The sequence below is a fragment of the Ruditapes philippinarum genome, unplaced genomic scaffold (genome assembly GCF_026571515.1).
Source record: "Ruditapes philippinarum isolate M1 unplaced genomic scaffold, ASM2657151v2 ctg3037_1_1_1_1, whole genome shotgun sequence".
NCBI classification, from domain to species: domain Eukaryota; kingdom Metazoa; phylum Mollusca; class Bivalvia; order Venerida; family Veneridae; genus Ruditapes; species Ruditapes philippinarum.
In genome coordinates this window covers 66,203-71,840 of record NW_026859267.1, presented here as the reverse complement: position 1 = coordinate 71,840, position 5,638 = coordinate 66,203, and positions in this window count along the sequence as shown.

Sequence of the window (5,638 nt, the reverse complement as noted above, 5' to 3'; positions counted from 1 at the left end):
AGAGAACAAAGACGATAATTTACATATTGCAAACAGAGCTTACAATCCATGTAAATTACCAAAAAAGAGGTCAAAATATGCAAAAATAGCCCTTACTGTGTTAGTCATGTGATAGAAATATTTTGATAAAAATGCTGCAAAATCATTTGTCATTAATCGCACATAACATGTAAATTATTACTAAAATCTTTTTACTTTACTTAAAATGTAAATTCAGTTATCTCGAGTTTGATTTCCTTGAATTATTTTCATTTATCAGTGGAGGCATACGGCTTAAAAATGATTGTTTCTAGCTAATTCACGAATTCGAAAACCTAGCTTAACGCGGTTTTCTGGTACTTTCTGTACATAGCTTTGGGGAATTCTTTTTGTTTCTTTGTAAGAAAATAATTAAAATTTAATATCATTATATGAATAACTCCATACACAAAAATACATTAAATACACAAGTTTACACAGAAAATATATTTGTAGTTCATAGAAGATGCCACAACGACTGTTTTGATTTTATTGAATTTCATTATAAACATTTTATTTTTCGAAAAATTTGCAACAGATATTAAAAGAATATTGATAATTTTCAAACACATCAATTTTTTTTCACCTTAAACGGTAAAAAATGAAAGAAAAATAGAAATATCATGTAAGTGTGTACTTCATTTGTTCGGACTTCATTTGGTGTGATTCCTCAGAGCTAAATCAGTAACGTACAGGAAAACGGTGTTTAGCTAGGTTTTCAAAAAGGTCAATGGTGCTTTAGGTGTACGTGTTATATCTATTTATGTATGTATTTGGTATAGTCCATTTTAGATCAACAGCTAGTATGTTATATACTTGCCTTTATCATTGTGTACTAGATAATGTGTTCAGTGTATTTTTTTTTCACTTTTAAGGAAATGGTGGCAGGGCAAATACATGAAATAGAAAAGGGAAAGTTGTGTTGCAGAGGGGAAAATTAAGTAACTGATAAAACATGTTTGTTTTTTTTTTATGTTAAATTGTTAATGTTTCCATCAATTTTTTAAAACTTCAATGTCCATAATGATATCATAAAATGTATCTATTAAAAAAACAAACAAAATAACCCAAATGTTTTTTCTTTTGCATTGTGCTTTTGAGATGGATTTTTCTTTTCAGAAATAGGGGAAATTATACATGTATACTTCTTGGAGAAGGAAACAGGGTCGAATTTCAAGGGCAAATTGACCTTGATAAAAAGGACTGGAGATGTTTCTCCACATTATGCAACTTTTTCTTATTTTAACATAATGTAAATGTGTAAGGAATCTTTTGTCATTGAAATGTATTAGAAATATTGATGTTATGGGATATGCAGAATTAATTAACATTTACACAGTTATAGTTTAAATACTGTATTGTTCTTGTTTTTTTTGTGTAAAAAAAACATAGTAACTTTTAAATTAAATGGATGAGAAATCAAAATTAGTCTGTGCCAACAAATTAAGTGCATGGTTCTGAAATACAATGTATAAAAATTGTTCTAGTAACAGTATTGAACCTGGTAAGACTGTATGGATGTGATTGTACACATGTGCAGGTTTGCCGGGCTTTGTACTGGAAGCAAAAGCTTATAGCCTTCAGTTCCAGCAGAGTAAAGATTAAATTTTGATTTCTGATCCATTTATTTCTTTTTGCACCTCTGAACTGAATTATATTTATGTATGCTACCTTATTTTTGTTATTTATTTATTGTTTTTATTGCTATAGAAAAAAATACATTGTCTAAGAACTTTTCCCACTGAATTTTCTAAAATGAACTTGTCCAGCTCTCATTTTTGAAATTGTCATTTTAGAGATATGAGCCGTGTCATGACAAAACCAACATATTGGGTTTGCGACCAGCATGGATCCAGACCAGCCTGCGCATCCGCTCAGTCTGATCACGATCCATGCTGTTCGCTATCAGTTTCTCTATTTGTAATAGGGTTTGTAAGCAAACAGCATGGATCCTGATCAGAATGCGCGGATGCGCAGGCTGGTCTGGATCCATGCTGATCGCAAACGCACTATGTTGGTTTTGTTGTGACGTGGCTCATATCAAGATGAAAAGTTTGAAATAAGTCAGCTAACAATGTAGGGCCTGGTCGGAGTGCACAAGTGTTGTCAGGCTTGACTCTATACTGGTCCGTGACAGGCTAATCACTTTCGGTTCCTAAAGGGTAAAGGTGGCCAAGATAAATATTAATTTACATAATATATAAGGTTGTTGAAGTAGAAAAAGTGTTTCAGTTGTTAGTGAACATTTACTTGCTGTTAAAGTAATAGTTACAAATAGTTTTAACTGGTTTTATATGGCTATGATGGTATACATGTAATAAGTATTTACTTAGTTGGTTTCAAGCGCTATGTTTATAAATAATGTACAATAAATAAACAATAATTATTATTTTCTTCCAAGCCATTGAGAAATGATTCATTTGTATGGAAACCATAAATTACAAAAAAAAAGCAATTTGAGTAATTTTTTTTTCGATCTTGTTTTTTTTCTTATAAGAAATAGCTTGCACATCAGTTTACCAAATTCCCAAGTCTATTAATAGCTCTATCTATAATTAGGTGCTCTGATACAAATGTGTATTTATATTTGCATAGTTGATAACATTCACCCTGTGCAGCCCACCTCTCATGATCAAATGTTAGAAAAACAAAAGTATTTTTGTACTACTACATGTACTTAGTAGATTAAAAGAGAACTTTAAACACAAATCACACTTTTCATGCATTTTATTATTATTTATTTAAAAACATTGCAGTGGTTTAAATGTAATGGAGCTGACATGAAAGGGAGCGGACATGAAATAAAGACCTTTTTTCCACTTGACATTTAAGTGTGACCTTAGTCATGCATTTTTGTTAAATCTCAAATATATACATTCTTAACACTACTCGCACTCTGAGGTAATAAATATTTTAAGCTTTTACTGAAAACTATTTTCTGCTTTTTTTGTAAATGGTCCCTCTATCACTAGTAGGTCAATGTTTAGATGAAAATATTTTAGTTTCTAAATAATACTTTGGAAAGCGACTATAATATTACCCTAAATAAAGCTAACCAATGGAACATATATCATATATCAAAAAAAAAAAAAGAAAGAAAAATAGGGATTTAAAAATTATTTATTTTAGCTCATTTAAACTTAATATATGGAATCACTTTGTAAGTTTATATAACCCAAGCCATTAATGAGGTTAATATAACCAACAGGCATATAAAATAACCATATTAACTTTTTAATAACAAACCCATAATGCATTTATGAGTTTGCACAATTATTTTCTTTAATTAGAATACAAGGTTAAATTACAGATCTTTAGATATCATCAGATTCTAAACATCTTTATTATCCAATGAAATTAAAAGTTACAAATATTATTCCCTTCTAAATTTCTGTAAAGTTAATAAATTATTATATGTGAGTTTTGTTATCTTAATTAGATAATTCATGTTCTTTCCTGAAAAATTTAATTTGAAAAAAAATTAAAGTAACTTTTTTTTCTTTTTTTTTGTTGTTGTTGTTGTTTTGGTCTATGGTTTTAACAAAATATTGTGTGTTCATTTGTAACTCAGGACCTCCTTTTGTGCTTTTAAATTCTGGTCTTAATTCCTATTTGCTTTTGTTGTTGTTTTATTTTTATTTCTTTGCTAGTGGTTTGTGACTAACATGGTTATAACATGTGATATAAATTTTAAAAGGGCTTTGATTTTAGAATGTTTAATTCTTTAATGTTTGTAAAATGTTTTGTTAGCTTAACTGTCACAAAGTGACAGGGTGAGCTTTTGTGGTCGCTTTTCGTCCGTCGTCCGTCCGTAAACTTTTACTTTAAATAACATCTCCTCATAAACCACTAAGCCAATTTCATCCAAACTTCACAGGAATGTTCCTTTGGTGGTCACCTTTAAAAATTGTTCAAAGAATTTAATTCCATGCAGAACTCTGGTTGCCATGGCAACCAAAAGAAAAAACTTTAAATATCTTCTTTTAAAAAACCCAAAGAGCTAGAGCTTAGATATTTGGCATGTAACATCTTCTAGTGAGTGTCTACCAAGTTTGTTCAAATAAAAGCCCTGGGGTCAAAATTGGCCCCGCCCCAGGGGGTCATTGATTTTCCCTATATGCATATAGTAAAAACTTAAAAAATCTTCTTTTAAAGAACACATAGAGCTAGAGCTAAGATATTTAGCATGAAACATGTTCTAATGGGTGTCTACAAAGTTTGTTCAAATAAAAGCCCTGGGGTCAAAATTGGCCCCGCCCCAGGGGTCATTGATTTTCCTTATATGTGTATAGCAAAAACTTAAAAAATCTTCTTTGAAAAAACCCAAATAGCTAGAGTTTAGATAGTAAGCATGAAACATCTTCTAGTGAGTGTCTACAAAGTTTGTTCAAATAAAACCCTCAGGGTCAAAATTGGCCCCACCCCGGGGGTCATTGATTTTCTTTATATGTGTATGGCAAAAACTTAAAAATCTTCTTTGAAAAAACCCAAATAGCTAGAGTTTAGATATTAAGCATGAAACATCTTCTAGTAAGTGTCTACAAAGTGTGTTCAAATAAAAGCCCTGGGGTTAAAACTGGCCCCGCCCCAGAGGTGTCATTGTTTTTAACTATATGTGTATAGTAAAAACTTAAAAAATCTACTTTTAAAAAACCCAATGAGCTAAGGGTTAGATTGTTAAGCAGGAAACATCTTTTTGTGGGTGTCTACCAAGTTTGTTCGAGTAAAAGCCCTTGGGTTAAAATTGGCCCTGCCAAAGGGGGGGGGGATCATTGTTTTTCATTATATGTGTGTAGTAAAAATTTAACATCATGAAACATTTTCTAATGGGTGTCTTCTAAGTTTGTTCAAATGAAAGCCCTGGGGTTTAAACTGGCCCCGCTACGGGGGCCTATAAACAGGTGAGCGACCTCAGGGCCATCATGGCCCTCTTGTTTTTCATGTAAACATTAGATTCTTTCTTTTGAGCATGTATCAGTAGCACAATTTTGAGTAAACTATCCAGCTAACTCATGGAAGGTCAGTAGTTCTGCTCTGGTCCCTGTTCATGCCTGGAATAATACACAGAGGAACACCTGGGTGTATTTCTCTACCAGTAAAGCTGAAAATTGATCATAACAACTTTTTACAAAATCAGAAATCAACAATGACATGTTTTACAATGAGCAAATATATCAGTAATTTGTGTTAAAAGGGCAGTAAATCTATGTGAAAACCAGTCACAAATTTTGAGTCTATTTGCTATTACCTCCCTTGATGTTCCAATAATAGATTTTATTTGTGACCGTATACATGTTCATTGGTCTTTTATTTAATTTATCTGAATGGATAATATGTGTTGCTTTTATCACTCTACATTTAACATTTATAACTGTATTTTCATGGAAACATTAAATCATTATTTAAGATCATAAAAAGTTTGTTTTCAATCCACAGTATCTGTCAATTTGTCTGGAATCTGGGACATTTATTTTTGGTTCCAGCTGGAATTAAATTGATAACCCTAACTGCCATTGAAATTATTTTATGGTACATTTAATTTGATTTTGGTTACTTAAGGTAGACCGTTCATTTTCTAAAGTTAGCTGTGTGTCACTGGTTAAGTTATTCATGTATATGA